This window comes from Macaca mulatta, chromosome 11, assembly GCF_049350105.2.
Source record: "Macaca mulatta isolate MMU2019108-1 chromosome 11, T2T-MMU8v2.0, whole genome shotgun sequence".
Lineage (NCBI taxonomy): Eukaryota > Metazoa > Chordata > Mammalia > Primates > Cercopithecidae > Macaca > Macaca mulatta.
The window spans coordinates 70507807-70526367 of NC_133416.1; the positions used below are offsets into that span (position 1 = coordinate 70507807).

The 18561-nt window shown below is 40.3% G+C and overlaps 1 long non-coding RNA gene across 1 annotated transcript in view; it reads right to left on the reverse strand.

The window, feature by feature from the left end:
- The window catches only part of LOC114670881 (uncharacterized), a 355785-nt gene continuing 337224 nt past the window's right edge, over nt 1–18561 (reverse strand). The window contains exon 3 of the long non-coding RNA XR_013401197.1: nt 1–3604. This is a non-coding gene — a long non-coding RNA (uncharacterized LOC114670881). The remainder of the gene's footprint in view (nt 3605–18561) is intronic.

Consider the following 18561-nt stretch of genomic DNA (forward strand, 5'->3'; position numbering starts at 1 on the left):
TTTGGTCTTCAATCACTGATACCCTTTCTTCCAGTTGATCGAATCTGCTACTGAAGCTTGTGCATGCATCACGTAGTTCTTGTGCCATGGTTTTCAGCTCCATCAGATCATTTAAGGTCTTCTCTATGCTGTTTATTCTAGTTAGCCATTCGTCTAATCTTTTTACAAGGTTTTTAGCTTTGTGATGGGTTCCAACATCCTCCTTTAGCTTAGAGAAGTTTGTTATTACCAGTTGTCTGAAGCCTTCTTTTCTCAACTCGTCAAAGTCATTCTCTGTCCAGCTTTGTTCTGTTGCTGGCGAGGAGCTGTTTCCTTTGGAGGAGAAGAGGCACTCTGATTTTTAGAATTTTCAGCTTTTCTGCTCTGGTTTCTCTCCATCTTTGCGATTTTATCCACTTTTGGTCTTTGATGAGGGTGAAATACAGATGGAGTTTTGGTATGGATATCCTTTCTCTTTGTTAGTTTTCCTTTTAACAGTCAGGACCCTCAGCTGCTGGTCTGTTGAAGTTTGCTGGGGGTCCACTCCAGATCTGTTTGCCTGGGTGTCAGCAATGGAGGCTGCAGAACAGCAAATATTGCAGAACGGCAAATGTTGCTGTCTGATCGTTCCTCTGGAAGCTTTGTCTCAGAGGGGCAGCCAGTCATATGAGGTGTCAGTGGGCCCCTGTTGGGAGGTGCCTCCCAGTTAGGCTACTCAGGGGTCAGAGACCCACTTGAGGAGGCAGTTTGTCTGTTCTCAGATCTCAAACTCCATGCTGGGGGAACCACTACTCTCTTCAAAGCTGTCAGACAGGGACGTTTAAGTCTGCAGAAGTTTCTGCTGCCTTTTGTTCAGGTATGGAGTCTACAGAGGCAGGCAGGCCTCCTTGAGCTGTGGTGGGCTCCACCCAGTTCGAGCTTCCAGGCCACTTTGTTCACCTACTAAAGCCTCAGCAATGGTGGGTGCCCCTCCCCCATCCTCTCTGCCTCCTTGCAGTTCAATCTCAGACCTCATTGCTGTGCTAGCAATGAGGGAGGCTCTGTGGGCATGGGACCCTCCGAGCCACACATGGGATATAATCTCCTGGTGTGCCATTTGCTAAGACCATTAGAAAAGCAGAGTATTAGGGTAGGAGTGACCCGATATTCCAGGTGCCATCTGTCAAGGCTTCCCTTGGCTAGGAAAGGGAATTCCCCAACCCCTTGCAGTTCCCAGGTGAGGCGATGCCTCACCCTGCTTCAGCTCACGCTCTGTGGGCTGCACCCACTGTCCTGCACCCAGTGTCTGACAAGCCCCAGTGAGATGAGCCCGGTACCTCAGTTGGGAATGCAGAAATCACCCATTTTCTGTGTCAGTCATGCTGGGAGCTGTAGACTGGAGCTGTTCCTATTTGGCCATCTTGGAACCTAACTCCAGAATCCTTTTCACTCTGTGATTTGAGGCATGATAAGCTCTATTCTCTACATCAGCCAGGATTTGCTTATAATGCAAACAGAGGAATACCTAAAAATCTCTTCTTTTTCAAGATTCTGGCTTTTGCCAATCAAACATTCTTTGGATTTTATATTATTTATTTGCTATGGACTTAGCTCTATTTTAAAGCTGAGCAATGGTGTTTCTTTCAGTATAAATTTGCATCTCCTTTCTCTACTCCTCCCCTCCTTATTCTCTTTCCCATACACTTACAAAGCAACAAATGATGCTTTTTACAACTGGAGTGACTATGTGACTTGAAAGTTTTAGAAATTACTGAGAATAAAAAAATACATCAATTGATATTTTCAAGTTCTTCTGCATACACCATTACTTTTCAAAAGAGAAGATAGTATCAGTGCACTTTCTTCTGAATGTTGCCTTAAATGAATCTCAGAAAACATCCTTTTGAACTTTATGTGAAGAGTTGTACAAAAGCTCTGTTAATATTGTGTCAGATTTTAAAAAATGGACTATTAAGCTTCTATCATTCTTTTTATTTTGATCCAGATATCTGAGAGTATGAATGTTCTTAGTGCAAATAATAAATTGAATGCTCTCAAGCGGATAAAATTTTAAAATAATTCTATCTTAAGATGTCTAACAAAATGAATAAAAATTATAAACTCTTATGAATGAGGTTTTACTCTCTAAGTGTTTCTTGTTAAGAACCATAGAAGGACTTCCCTTTTAGGAATGCTTTGGATATTCGAATACATTTAATGCCAGGGCATAAGCTAAGGCTTGTTAGCTTTTCTCCCCCTCCCACAGCACCAAGAGACCTAACATTCACCCATTTGTAACAGTTGTTTTAGAACAGTGATTGTCAAGGAGAGGAAAAATGAGGAAGCATAGCAGAATTTCTAGGGAACTGTAGAAAGAGAGAGCATATTGGGAAGGTCTTGTGATATTTGAAAATTACTCTGAAATGTTTCTGGAACTCCTTCCACTGGTTCTCATGGAAGAAGTCTAACCTCTTAGGATGTGCAAGTTTAATGGAGTAAATGTAACACTTCATCTTGTGCATGAAGTGCTATATTCAGAAGCAAAATACTAAAAGCTATAGGTTTTTTAAAAAGTAACTTTTAATTAAAAGCAACTCAACATTTTAAAAGCATTCTACATTCTCCCTTTCCCCTGACATTTGAAATTCTCAATGAAGTCTTTCCTGAGACATTTAAATAGACATTCAACATTGTGAGAGTTCCTCCTTTTGGGGGTTTTATAAACGCAAAGCACAGAACACATCAAAGTAAGGACATATTTGTTCATCTATTTCTATTCATTTTTCTTTCCCTTTTTCCTCTTCCTCTATTCCAGCCCACTCTGTCCCACCGACCCCATAGCGAGTGTCTTAGGAGGTCTCATTCTGACTTAAGACTCTGTCTTAATGTCTTTTTAATTTTTTTCTAAAACAGGGAAATGTCTTCAAGGGCCAAATAGGTAATATACATGTGAGTTATAGAACAGAGGAAGTGGGAGAAATGGAATTTAGCTAACTAAGTTCACATCTTTCTCAAGAACATTCAGATTAAAATTTAAAAGCCACACTGTTCTGATGAGATGAAACAAGCGTACAAGAGCACCAGTTTCATCCCCATTTTAGCATGCACTCAAAAAAGAAAATCCTAATGCATTTTGCCATTGCCAGACAGCTCTTATTTCTTTTATATCCCTCTCTCCTAGTGGTTTCAGGGCAATTTCTTAAAATTCAGTGGTGTGCTTATTCAGTGTTGTAATGATACCCTGAGCTTTGTACTGTGAATATTTCATTTAATTTCTTGTGCCTGTGCAATAGAGGACTAATCTGTACAACGAAACTTTCTTATATCATGTCTCTATGTAGTCCATCTGGTTATTTACAAACACTGGTGAGTCTCATTTCTTTCTGTAATATTGTTTTTAATTTTTTTCCTCCCTTCTCTGTTTCTTAAATGTTTAGCCAGCTTTGTCTTTTAATGTCAGTCCTCATTGCATCGTAGCATTTAGTGAACTTTCAGTTCATCTGTAATGATTTCTCTGTAAGTCAATTGATTTGCTGCTAAAGGATTTCAACAAAAGATCAGCATGACTGAATGTCCTTGTCAACTGCTCCTCATTCTTGCCTTCTTGTCTTCAAGCTTGCTGGTCTTGTTAGAGTGCTGCTTTAACCTGGAAAAGAATTTCAAGTGGCTATTATGAAGGAAGAAGAAGACTAGAAGACTATTTTAAATTACCTATTGAAACTCTACTTTTTTTTTTTTACATTTTCCATTTGGAAAATTTCCTTTGCTGTGTTGCTTTCTGATTGGCTTCTAGATGTCTCCTTGCATCAATGGATACATTTCCTTCTTCAGAAATTGAATTTTAGCTCAATCTGAGTAGCCTTCCCTTTCTAGAACTATCAGACATCTTATAAATTTGAACTTTTTTATAACTCCTTTCTTGGCATGACCAATGATTTAGCTAATTAGCACATGGCTTTTTATTCAGAGAAATCTTGTTTGAATTCTGTTTCTGGTTAAATGATTTTTAACAAGAAGTTAATCTCGTTGTAAAATAAGAGTGCTTATACCCTTTTCATAGTAATTGTGTAAAGACTTAGGATTAAAGTAGGCAAAGGAAGGTGTTTTCAATAAAACAAAGTGTCCTTCCAGTTCCCTGCTTTAAAGTAGGGTCCTCAATCTTCCCATCTCCATTGTTCAGTGTATGTATCACTCGGGATAAGCTAAATTATGCTAAAGTAACAAGCAAACACCAGATCTCAGCGGCTTAGAGCAATCAAGATTTATTTCTTATTCATACTACTATTCATCATGCATAGTTGGGGCTTTACTCCATGTGCTTCTCATTCAGGAACCTCGGTGAGGAGGCTTGATCATTTGGAATGTCACCAGTTACTGTAGCAGGGAGAAGGGAAGAGAAAGAATCATGTACCAGCTCTTAAATAATTCTGCCCAAAAGTGACACACATCACTTTCACTGATGTTTTATTAACTGTAGCCAGTTAGCCACACCTAATCCAAGAAGGCAGATTTCTGTGTGCCCAGAGAAGGGAAGAGGACTACATGTATTGATGAAAGGCATGAATATCGATCATTAAATATTTCCCGGTTGTCCTTTTTGAACTTCCTTTTTTTTTTTTTTTTTTTTTTAAAGACAGAGTCTCGCCCTGTCACCCAGGCTGAAGTGCAGTGGCACGATCTTGGCTCACTGCAACCTACACCTCCCAGGTTCAAACGATTCTCCTGCCTCAGCCTCCCAAGTAGCTGGGACTACAGGTATGTACCACCACACCCAGCTAATTTTTGTGTTTTTAATAGAGACAGGGTTTTCACCATGTTGGTCAGGCTGGTCTTGAACTCCTGACCTCATGATCCACTCACCTCAGTCTCCCAAAGTGCTGGGATTACAGGTGTGAGCCACTGTGCCAGGCCTCCGGTTGTCCTTTTTGAGCCCAAATAAGATCTTTTACTGGCACTCATGTGCCAGTAAAACTATAACATCCATTGATATTATAGTTATTTTGAATTGTAAATGACATAAAGTGGAGCCAGAGTGGCTAACTCTGGTTTTTGTATTCTTTCTTGAGACTACCTGAGAGGACACAAAGTGGATACTTAGCCCTTGTCCAAACAGTCTTCTAGATATTTGGGTTGCTTACTCACAGCACTCTCTTCTTTCAGAGAGAAAGAGGGGTTGGAGAGTAAGAAAATTAAAATAACCAATGTTCTCCTATTAAGTGCTATTTTAAATACCTATTGTTTTCCTTAATCACGTAAGTAATACATTGAAGATACATATGCAAATACCTCAGTATGTATAAGCTGGCAACTTACATGGTACTTTTTATGTATAGGATTATTTTCAAGGAAGCTCAGTCTATCAGTCAAAATTTATTAGATAGAAATTCTAATTTTGCCTTTATAACTCAATGAACAATTAAAGGGTCTAATTCAAACTTTTTGAGAATATTTTCTCTTTTTTCCAAATTATTACATACTCAGATACACTCTTGAATCTCTCATTCAACAAGTCCCCAACCTTTGCCCATGAAACTTTTCTTCTCTTTCTTTTCTTCATACCCCATCATTCTAATTTACATCATGTTAATCTTTTTGGATTATATTTACATATTTAGTTTCTCTTCCGTTTTGCTCCAATTCAAATTCTTTATAACAACCACAAGAACATGAAACTCCTGTAAATAGCCAATGTATTAATTAGGGTAGGACAGGCTCTGTCCTGTAGTAACAGAGCAATTCTGACACCTCAGTGGCTTCACAAAAATTTTATTTCTCACTCATGCAAAGTCTAATGCAAGTTGAGCAGCTTTCCCCCAAGCAGTGACTCAGAGGTCCATGTTTGTTCCATCAAGGAGTTCCTCGGAATCTTACACTTCCAAATTCATCCTTAGATGGGTGGACATTGATAAGGCAGGAAAGAGAGCCAAGGCGTTCAAGAGAAATTTTAGGGGCCTGATCCAGTGACATACGTGACTTCTTTTCACATTCTAGTGGCCAGAATGATCTCACGGTTCCAACCTAATTGCAAAAGAGGCTGGGAAATGTGGTCTCCTGTGTGTCAAGGAAGGGAAAGATAAGTAAGCATCTATCCAGTCTAGCTCACAGCAAGCAGGTAAAAGTCTTCCTTTCCTTTTCCCCAAAATAGTTATTGACAACTAATACGGTCTCTAAGTTTCTAAGTTTTCATATTTCATGATTCTAAGACATTACATATGTTTTTTCTTGGAGTCTTATTACAAGATAAATCATCAGTAAGGTTTTGTGTTTTGGTTAAGTGTAAAGAGGATTTATACTAAGTCTAAAGTTCATTAGACAAATTCCAATTCAACTATAGATTATTTTGGAGGTCCCACTGCATTAACAAGTACGTTTTTGTCCATGGGCAGAAACTCAACACTAACTTTGTTTTAGCAAAAAAAGAAAAGTGCAGAGGCACAAAGCTTTAGGCACAGCCGGATCCTGGGGCATACATAAGATCATTAAGCCTCTATCTATTTTCATTTCTTACAGTGTCTCTATGGCTTGGTCCCTAGTGGCCCAAGATTCAGATCCTACCATCTTGGCAACCACAGTGAAAAGAGAGTATATTTCTCATTAGACATAACAGAAAATTCCTGGGGAGTATTATGTTCAGGTTGGATCATATGTTCATCCTTGAGCCAACCACAATAGACAACAAGATGGAATTCTGTGATTGGCTTGGCCTGGGTTCCATGTCCATCCCTGTGGGCAGGGAAAGAGTGAAAACAGCCTTATGTGGATCGCATGAAATGGATTCCTCATAGGAAAGAATGCTTCTGTTGCTAGAAAAGGAGAGTATTCTAAGCTGGCAAAAATAACAGATATTTACTTCACATATGAAAACCAATCTGTTGATCTCAGACTTGCAATGGATGGCTGAATTTCATCCAAGCTTTTCTTTGCATAAGTGACCGGGGAAGAAGTACTGACTTTACTTTTATCATTTACAGTGTTTTTTATTTTTATTTTTTCTGTATATGCTAGTTAATTAAATTGAATAAAAGAAATTCCTATATTATGATCATTTAGTCTCAGTAGTAGCCAATAAATATTTCTGGAAAGAAGTACCCAGTACCTGTGTGGGTGCTATTATTGAATTTTTTTTTTAAATTATACTTTAAGTTCTAGGGTACATGTGCACAACGTGCAGGTTTGTTACATATGTATACATGTGCCATATTGGTGTGCTGCACCCATTACCTCATCATTTACATTAGGTATTTCTCCTAATGTTATCCCTCCCCACTCCCCCCACCCCATGACAGGTCCCAGTGTGTGATGTTCCCCATTCTGTTTCCAAGTGTTCTCATTGTTCAATACCCACCTATGAGAGAGAACATGCAGTGTTTAGTTTTCTGTCCTTGTGAGAGTTTGCTCAGAATGATGGTTTCCAGCTTCATCCATATCCCTACAAAGGACATGAACTCATCCTTTTTTTATGGCTGCATAGTATTCCATAGTGTATATGTGCCATATTTCTTAATCCAGTCTATCATTGATGGACATTTGGGTTGGTTCCAAGTCTTTGCTATTGTGAGTAGTGCCACAGTAAACATACGTGTGCGTGTGTCTTTATAGCAGCATGATTTATAATCCTTTGGGTATATACCCAGTAATGGGATGGCTGGGTCATATGGTACATCTAGTTCTAGATCCTTGAGGAATCGCCATACTGTTTTCCATAATGGTTGAACTGGTTTACAGTCCCAGCAACAGTGTAAAAGTGTTCCTATTTCTCCACGTCCTCTCCAGCACCTGTTGTTTCCTGACTTTTTAATGATCACCATTCTAACTGGTGTGAGATGGTATCTCACTGTGGTTTTGATTTGCATTTCTCTGATGGCCAGTGATGATGAGCACTTTTCTTATGTGTCTGTTGGCTGCATAAATGTCTTCTTTTGAGAAGTGTCTGTTCATATCCTTCACCCACTTTTTGATGGGGTTGTTTGATTTTTTTCTGGTAAGTGTGTTTAAGTTCTTTGTAGATTCTGGATATTAGCCCTTTGTCAGATGGGTAGATTGCACAAATATTCTCCCATTCTGTAGGTTGCCTGTTCACTCTGATGGTAGTTTCTTTTGCTGTGCAGAAGCTCTTTAGTTTAATTAGATTCCATTTGTCTATTTTGGCTTTTGTTGCCATTTCTTCTGGTGCTATAGTCATGAAGTCCTTGCCCATGCCTATGTCCTGAAATGTTTTGTTTAAAGTTTTGACAATCTGAGGGTAAGAATGTCACAAGTGGCCATTAGTAAGCCATATTCTATTCATATTCTGCACCAGTAACACCTTCGCTATAACCATAGAGAGCTGGCCTTGCTAGTGAAATATTAACACAGCCTGTCTTCTTCCATTGAAAATGAATACGTTTCAAAACAAAATGTTAATGACATGGTTTGGCTGTGTCCCCACACAAATTTCATCTTGAACTGTAGTTCCCATAATCCACACGCATTGTGGGAGGGACGCAGTGGGAGGTAATTGAATCCTGGGGACAGTTACCTCCATACTGTTATCTTGATAGTGAGTGAATTCTCATGAGATCTGGTGGTTTTATAAAGGGCTTTCCTCCCCACTTTGCTCTGCTCTTTTCCTTGCTGCTGCCATGTGAAGAAGGACGTGTTTGCTTCCCCTTCCACCATGATTGTAAGTTTCTTGAGGCCTCCCCAGCCACAGTGAACTGTGAGTCAATTAAACCTCTTTACTTTATAAATTACCCAGTCTCGGGTATGTTTTTATTAGCAGTATGAGAATGGAATAATACAGTAAATTGGTACTGCAGAGAGTGGGATGCTGCTATAAAGATACCCAAAAATGTGGAAGCTGCTTTGGAACTGGGCAACAGGCAGCAGTTGGAACCATTTAGAGGTCTCAGAAGAAGACAGAAAAAATGTGGAAAAGTTTGGAACTTCCTAGAGGCTTGGAGGCTCAGAAGACAGGAAGATGTGGGAAGGTTTGGAACTTCCTAGAGACTTGCTGAATGGCTTTGACCAAAGTGCTGACAGTGATATGGACAAAGAAGTCCAGGCTGAGGTGTTCTCAGATGCAGATGAGGACCTTGTTGGGAACTGGAGCAACGGTGACTCTTGTTATGCTTTAGCAAAGAGACAGGTGGCATTTTGCCCCTGCCCTAGAGATCTGTGGAACTTTGAACTTGAGAGATGTGGTTTAGGGTATTTGGCAGAAGAAATTTTTTTTTCTTTTTTCTTTTTTTTTTTTTTTGAGACGGAGTCTTGCTCTGTCGCCCAGGCTGGGGTGCAGTGGCTGGATCTCAGCTCACTGCAAGCTCCGCCTCCCGGGTTTACGCCATTCTCCTGCCTCAGCCTCCCAAGTAGCTGGGACTACAGGCGCCCGCCACCTCACCTGGCTACTTTTTTGTATTTTTTAGTAGAGAGGGGTTTCACCGTGTTAGCCAGGATGGTCTCGATCTCCTGACCTCGTGATCCACCCGTCTCGGCCTCCCAAAGTGCTGGGATTACAGGCTTGAGCCACCGCGCCCGGCCGGCAGAAGAAATTTTTAAGCAGCAAAGTGTTCAAGAGGAAGCACATCATAAAAGTTTGGAAAAGTTGCAGCCTGATGATGCAATAGAAAAGAAAATCTTGGCCAGGTGTGGTAGCTTACGCCTATAATCCCAGCACTTTGGGAGGCTGAGGCGGGTGGATCACCTGAGTTCAGGAGTTCCAGACCAGCCTGATCAACATGGTGAAACCCTGTCTCTACTAAAAATACAAAAAATTAGCTGGGCATGGCACCTGTAATCACAGCTACTTAGGGGGCTGAGGCAGGAGAATCTCTCGAACCCTGGAGGCAGAGGTTGCAGTGAGCTGAGATCATGCCATTGCACTCCAGTCTGGGTGAAACAGGGAGACTCTGTCTTAAAAAAAAAAAAAAGGAAAGAAAAAAGAAAAGAAAAGAACATCTCACTTTCTGGGGAGATATTCAAGCCTGCTGCAGAAATTTGCAAAAGTAACAAGGAGTAGAAGACAATGGGGAAAACGTCTCTGGAGCATGTCAGAGACTTTTCTGGCAGGCCCTCCCATCATAGGCCAGGAGGCCTAGGAAGAGAAAATGGTTTTGTGGGCTGGGCCCAGGTCTCCCCTACTGCTCCAGCCATGGCTAAAAGGCCTGAAGCTCAGGCCAAGGCTTCAGAGGGTGCAATCCCCAAGGCTTGGCAGCTTCTATGTGGTGTTGAGCCTGCAGGTGCACAGAAGTCAAGAATTGAGGTTTGAGAACCTTCACCTAGATTTCAGAGCATGTATGGAAATGCTTGGATGTCCAGGCTAAAGTTGGCTGCAGGTGTGGAACCCTCATGGAGAACCTCTGCTAGGGCATTGTGGAATGGAAATGTGGGGTTGGAGCCCTCACACAGAGTCCCCACTGGGGCACTGCCTAGTGCAGCTGTGAGAAGAGGCCCATCATCCTCCAGACTCCAGAATGGTAGATCCACCAACAGCTTGCACAGTTCACCTGGAAAAGCCATAGACACTCAATGCCAGCTCATGAAAACAGTCAGAAAGGGGGGCTGTACCCTGCAAAGCCACAGGGACAGAGCTGTCCAAGGCTGTGGGAGCCCACCTCTTGCATCAGTGCTCCCTGGATGTGGGCCAATTTCTCCCATTCAGAACAGCTGTATTTACTCAATGCCTATATATACCCTCCCCGCATTGTATCTAGGAAGTAACTAACTTACTTTCAATTTTATGGGCTCATAGGCAGAAGAGACTTGTCTTGTCTCAGATGAGATTTTGGACTTGGACTTATGAGTTAACACTTTAGGGGACTGTTGGGAGGGCATGATTGTATTTCAAATTGTGAGGACATGAGATCCACCAACAGCTTGCACTGTTCACCTGGAAAAGCCATAGACACTCAATGCCAGCTCATGAAAACAGCCAGAAAGGGGGGCTGTTCAGAACAGCTGTATTTACTCAATGCCTGTATACACCCTCCCCGCATTGTATCTAGGAAGTAACTAACTTGCTTTCAATTTTATGGGCTCATAGGCAGAAAAGACTTGTCTTGTCTCAGATGAGATTTTGGACTTGGACCTCTGAGTTCACACTTTAGGGGACTGTTGGAAGGGCATGATTGCATTTCAAATTGTGAGGACATGAGATTCTGGAGGGCCCAGGGACAGAATGATATGGTTTAACTGTGTCCCCATGCAAATCTCAACGTGAACTGTAGTTCCCATAATCCCCATGTATCATGGGAGGGACCCCCGGGAGATAATTGAATTATGGGGGCAGTTACCTCCATACTTATCTCATGATAGTGAGTTCTCGTGAGATCTGATGGTTTTATAAGGGGCTTTTCCCCTGCTTCACTCTGTATTTCTCCTTGCTGCCACCATGTGAAGAACAATGTGTTTGCTTCCCCTTCCACCATGATTGTAAGTTTCCTGAGGCTTCCCCAGCCATGGTGAACTGTGAGTCAATTAAACCTTTATACATTACCAAGTCTTGGGTATATTTTTATTAGCACTGTGAGAACAGACTAATAATGTTAAGGAGGGGGAAATGAACATAGATCCCTCTGGCAGAGTTACTTTTAACTCTTTTAGGGAAATAAAAAATGTTCCAAAGAGTTGATGAAACTAATAGGACTTTTCTTTGCAAAATGCATATACACAGAGGTTAGTTACAACTTTGAAGGATTCTAGAACCCTAATGTCATTCCTGAAGGTCCATAAATTCTAGCTTACAAGACTGAGTTACATAACAGAAATATAAAAAAGACTAATATGTTGAGAATAGGTTGGGACAATGCAGAAGTGGTACATTTTGGGTTTATCCACTTCAAAGCAGGGCTGGAAAAGTTTTATATTTTAACCCAGGAAATTTAAGTTTAATATGAGTATTTATTTGGGCAGAAGCTCCAAAGGCCATGTGTGAACCAAGGTGACACTTTCTACACAGAAGTTTCATTTAATAGAAAGATAGCAAACCCATATGACAGATTTTAAAAGAGTATAACTCTTTGGATTTCCTTCTACTGAGAGGAGAGGTCTATGTCCTTTTGAATATAGACAGGCTCCATGACTGTTTTGACTGAAGGCTACAGCAAAAATGATGTTGTTCAAATTTCAGGCCGGGGCCTGAAAAGACCGATAGTTTCTACTCTCTTTTTCTTGGAACACTCTTGGAAGACAGCTGCTCTGTAAGATATCTTAATACCTTGAGACTACCATGCTGTGAGAAGCCCAAGGCATCTGGGGAACCCCTATAGGATTAGATGCCATGTGGAGAGGGAGAGACTGAAAAGCACCAACACACAAAATATGTGAGTGAAGAAGTCATCTTCTATGTTGGGATCCTCCTGCTACTCCAGGTGACAACATGGGGATATGAGACAAGCTACCCTACTGAATAGTTTCATTATTCCTAACCCACAAGATTATGAGCAAAATAAATTGCTGTGTAAGGCTACTATGTTTTATGCAATAATAGTGATATAGTTTGGCTGTGTCCCCACCCAAATCTCATCTTGAATTGTAGCTCTCATAATTCCCATGTGTTGTGGGAGGAAGCTGGTGGGAGATAATTGAATCATGGGGGCGATTTTCCCCATACTGTTCCTATGGTAGTGAATAACTCTCATGAGATCTGATGGTTTTATAAGAGGTTTCCCCTTTTGCTTGGATCTCATCATTCTGTCTCTTGCCTCCCACCATGTAAGACATATCTTTTGCCTTCTGCCATGATTGTGAGGCCTCCCCAGCCACGTGGAATTGTGAGTCCATTAAACTTCTTTTTCTTTTTAAATTACCCAGTCTCATGTATGTCTTTATCAGCAGTGAAAATGAACTGATACAGTCAATTTGTACTGACAGTGAGGTGCTGCTGTAAAGATACCCAAAAATGTGGAAGCGACTTTGGAACCAGGTAGCAGGCAGAGGCTGGAACAGTTTGGAGGGCTTAGAAGAAGACAAGAATATGTGGGAAAGTTTGGAACTTCCTAGAGACTTGTTGAATGGCTTTGACCAAATGCTTCTCATCTCAGATGGAGATGAGAAACTTGATGGGAACTAGAGTAAAGATGATTCTTACTATGTTTTAGCAAAGAGACTGGTGGCATTTTGCCTTTTTTCCTAGAGATTTGTGGAACTTTGAACTTGACATAGGGTATCTGGCAGAGGAAATTTCTAAGTAGCAAAGCATTAAAGATGTGACTTTGGTGCTGTTAAAAACATTCAGTTTTCAAAGGGAAATAGAGCATAAAATTTCAGAAAATTTGCAACCTGATGACACAATAGAAAAGAAAACCCCATTTTCTGAGGGGAAATTCAAGCCAACTGCAGAAATTTGCATAAGTAATGAGGAGCCAAATATTAATCATCAAGTCAATGGGGAAATTGTCTCTGGGGGTGTATATCAGAGACTTTCATGGCAGCCCTTCCCATCACAGGCCAGAAGGCCTAGGAGGAAAAAATGGTCTTGTGGGCTGGGCCCAGCGTCCCCCTGCTATGTGCAGCCAGGAGACTTGGTGCCCTGCATCCCAGCTGCTCTAGCCATGACTAAAGGGGGTCAAGGTACAGCTTGTGCTGTGGCTTCAGAGGGGGCAAGCCCAAACCTTGGCAGCTTCCACATGGTGTTGAGCCTGGGGTGCATAGAAGTCAAGAATTGAGGTTTGGGAACCTCTGCCTAGATTTCAGAGGATGTATGGAAATGCCTGGATGTCCAGGCAGAAATTTGCTTCAGGGGCAGAGCCTTCTTGGAGAACCTCTGCTAGAGCAGTGCATAAGGGAAGTGTGAGGTTGAAAATCCCCCACAAAATCTCCAGTGGGGCACTGCCTAGTGGAGCTGTGAGAAGAGAGTCACTGTCCTCCACACCGCAGAATGGTAGATCCACTGACAGCTTGCACTGTGCACCCGGAAGAGCCACAGACACTCAACCCCAGCCCATGAAAGCAGCTAGGAGGAAGACTATACCCCACAAAGCCACAGGGGCAGAGCTGCCCAAGGCTGTGGGAGCCCACCTCTTTCATCAGTGTGCCCTGGATGTGAGACATGGAGTCAAAGGAGATCATTTTGGAATTTTAAGAAATGACTGCCCTGCTGGAATTTGGACTTGCATGGTGCCTTGAGTCCCTTCATTTTGGCCAAGTTCTCCCATTTGAAATGGGTGCATTCATCCAATGCCTGTACTCCCATTGTATCTAGGAAGTAACTAACTTCCTTTTGATTTTACACTCTCATAGGCAGAAGGGACTTGCCTTGCCTCAGATGAGACTTTGGACTGTCGACTTTTGAGTTAATGCTGAAATTAGTTAAGACTTTAGGGGACTTTTGAGAAGGCATGATTGGTTTTGAAATGTGAGGACATGAAATTTAGGAGGTGCCCTGGGTTGACATGGTTTGGTTGTGTCCCCAGCCAAATCTCATCTTGAATTACAGCTCTCATAATTCCTACGTGTTGTGTGAGGGATCTGCTGGGAGATAATTGAATCATGGGGTCGATTTTCCCCATACTGTTCTTGTGGTAGTGAATAAATCTCACGAGATCTGACGGTTTTGTAAGAGGTTTCCCCATTCACTTGGCTCTCATCATTCTCTCTCTTGCCTGTCTCCATGTAAGACAGGCTTTTCACCTTTCACCATGATTATGAGGTCTCCCTAGCCACATGGAACTGTGAGTCCATTAAACCTCTTTTTTTTTTTCAATAAATTACCCCATCTCAGGTATGTCTTTATTCACAATATGAAAATGGACTACTACAAATAAATAGCCAAAACAACCCAAATCACAGTGGTATGCCTATAAATAAATTTATGCATATTCATATTTTATTCTAGTATAAATGTAAAGAAGAAACTTTGGAACTGTTTTGATCACTAAACATTTTGGTTTTGCGTAACAAAAGAACAAAGTCATTGTTTCCTGGAAACATATTAATCTAAGCATCTGAACTCTGGTCATGTCAGTGAGTGACCATTAGTCTCAACACTTCCCTCTCTAAAATGATTCCAGCTGTGTCATCCCCAAATAAAGAGCATGGCACTCCCTGCTATGTTGTCATTTGTTCAATTGGATTTATCAGTCTTTATTTAGGGCCCACTGTGCTTGACGCTGTGATGAATATAAAACCCAATGAACTGTTCTGTTTTCAAAGGATTTCTCTAATATAGTTAAAACAAAACATATAAGCCTAATGCAATTAAAGAGTAATACTTCACAAAAAAAACAACTTTTAAAATGTGTAAGATGAATAATAAGTACTTTGTGTCCAGAAAATGGAGACAATGGGTGGCATAGCAATAATAAAATTAATGATTATTATATTTTATATAAATTATATACTATACTTTATACATGAATTATAAAATATAATTTAGGTGGGGAACAGATGTCAGATGAGATCTGAAGAAAGTTAGGACTGAAGCAGGCAAGGTGAGCTTTCCAGTTAGAACACTATGCAAGAATATTGACTTTTGGCAGACATTTTCATACTTATTTAGAGATAAAGTTGATTATCTTTTTAAGTTATATTTCTTCTAAAACAGTTTCTATTTGGCATGAAAAATGTAGCTAATTTATCTTAAGGGTCAACAAAAGAGGGGGGAAAAGTCCTCTAAATTTTATATTTAAATGATTAGCAACAGTTCCCCCCCTCTTGAAATTTCTAATAACTTGTCTATTTTATTTCCATCAGTCTTAGCATATTCTACTTAGGCTTACCTGACTTATAGAAACTTCAGAATATTCTACAAATTAATGCTTTGTTTTCAGCTGTCAACTCTCACTTCCTTTTTTCACCCTTAACTCAGCAAGTGTTTAATGAGCATGTATTCAGTACTGGCTGGTTATATGCACCCATTTTGCTGTGCTTGTGTATATCAACTCTAAGTAAATTATTTTAAATGAATATTTATGGATTAAGCATACTTATTAAAAATAGCATCTCTAAAGTTTTTGCTAAATACAATGTTGCCTTTTCTTAGTAGGTTGTCTACTGGCCCAGGGCAATCTCAGACAAATCACCAAGCCTTGAGACCTCTCTGGGCATTGGTTCCTTCATTTGACAATGGAGAACATGGGAAAGTCCTAAGATTGCATCTTGTTTAAGCATGCAATTATTTGTTTTCAAAGAACATAATGTAAATTGAATTTGGGGAAATCAAATAATAATTTAAATCAAGTACATAAATTATTCTAGGAGAACTCTGTTGTAAATCTTATTGTGAAGTAAATATTCTGTATTGTAAAAAATAGTTCTTTATTTTTATCTTTGTTTTTCTTTTTGGTAAGGGCAGAAAATTGTGATGATGAATCTAACTGGTGAACTAGGAAAGTTGTTGACAGAAACTAAGTCACAGGGAGAACAGTCATCAGAATTTGGCCACAAAGTTCTGACTAGATAATAGCCAAGGTGACTTTGCTAATAATTTATCCAAAAGTGTTTTACTGATACTTACCATGTTCAAAACATTGAATAAAGAGCTGAAGGAAATAGGAGCTCAGGAAGCTTATATTCCAAGCAGGAACAAAGATATTAAGGAGGACAGAACAGGCAGTGACAATTTTTGAGGAATGAATAGGATTATTTTGTGGGAACAAAAAGAGCATGTGATTGGAGCACTGTAGCAGGATGAAACTGAAGGCTTAGGCAGGAGCAAATCATGCAGTCTCGTTGGTCACATTAAAGATATTGGGTTTGATCTACAAGAAAGGGAAAAGTCTAAAGGAATTTTAACAAGGGAGAGGCATAATCATTTTTGTATCTTTCAAAAGAGAATACTCTGGCTTTATGTGCAAATGAATGGAGGAGAGTGAGAACAGATAGAGTGTCAGTTAAGATACCATAGCACAGGACCCGGAAGGCTACAGTATGGTAGGGAAGAAGTCAGGCAGAGTCACGGTCTTGAGGATGAGTATGGGAGTACTGGAATCATGAAGTTTACATCTCTATTGCCAAAATGAGGATTAGTCGTGATCACCTAAGGCAGAAGCCAGCCCCACTTACGAGGGAGAGAAGGCAGCAGAGTCCGGTCCGAGACACCTTCTGGATCAGATACTTCCTCTAGAAATGAGGGAGTTCAAGTCTAGGCAGGATGTGACTTTTCCAAGTCTCACAAATGATAAGAGGCAAAATTAGGTCCAAAACCTGAATCCAAAAAACTGTTCTGCCCACCATAGACTATTAGTGCTTTTGGAACACTTCCCACCTTACCAGATTCTCCTTCTACATAAAATTGAGATTATAATATATATCCTGGATACACATGGCCAACCCAACTTATTCCTTCTTCTGTTATATAACTTTTAAGTCAATAACTTTTCAGATCTACAGCTAATTTAGGAGAATTACCCCAGCAAATAATTCTATTAAGCCATATTTGGAGTCAGCAGGTTGCTACGTAAAGCCAAAACAAATTGTTTTTCTACGTGAGAAGATGACATTTCTCCCCACTCTAATGAGATATTTTTTATTGCATTATTGGGCCATACATTGCTGTGAGTAGGCAGACTCATGGTGTAAAGAAAAAATGATTTCTATTGATTGTTCAGAAATAAAGCAATAACTCTCCCTATTTTAACTGAAGCAAAGAACAGAACATAATGAAACAAAGAATATGCTGGGAGATAACGTAAGATGAAAAGGGAGACTTTCCCCCGCCGGCCCCCGACTTTTATTATAAGTAAAGAGGATCCATGTGCAGATTTGTTACATGTGTGTTGTTGGGGCTTGGTGTACAAATTATTTCATCACACAGGTAATGGTGATGAAATGGTGATCAGGTACCAACATTTTTGGTAGTGTTTCAATCCTCACCCTCCTCTCAACTTCCACCATAAAGTAGGTGTCTATTGTTCCCTTCTTTGTGCCCATGTGTACTCTATGTTTAGCTTCTACTTATTAGTGAGAATATGGGGTATTTGGATTTACGTTCCTGCATTAATTCACTTAGGATAACGTCCTCCAGCTGCATCCATGTTGCTGCAAAGGACATGCTCTCATTTTTAATGACTGCATAATATTTCATGTTGTATATGTACCATATTTTCTGTTTCCAGTCCACTATTGATGGGCATCAGGGCATCAAGGTTGATTCCATGTCTTTGCTACTGTGAATAGTGCTGCAATGAACATACACATGCATGTGTCCTTACGGTAGAATGATTTATATTCCTTTGATTATGTACCCAGTAATGGGATTTCTGGGTTGATTGATAGTTCTGTTTTAAGTTCTTTGAGAAATCTCCAAACTGCTTTCCACAGTGGCTGAACTATTTACATTCCCACTAGCAGGGCATAAGTGTTCCCTTTTCTCCACAACCTCATCAGCATCTGTTATTTTTGGACTTTTTAATAATAGCAATTCTGACTGACGGGAGTTGGTATCTCATTGTGGCTTTGATTTGCATTTCTCTAATGATTAGTGATGTTGAGCATTTTTCATATGCTTGTTGGTCATGTGTATGTCTTCTTTTGAAAAGTATCTGTTCATGTCCTTTGCCCACTTTTTAATGGGGTTGTTTGCTTTTTGCTTGTAAATATCTTAAATTCCTTATAAATTCTTGATATTAGACCTCTGCTGGACGCATATTATGCAAATATTTTCTCCCATTCTGTAGGTCGTCTGCT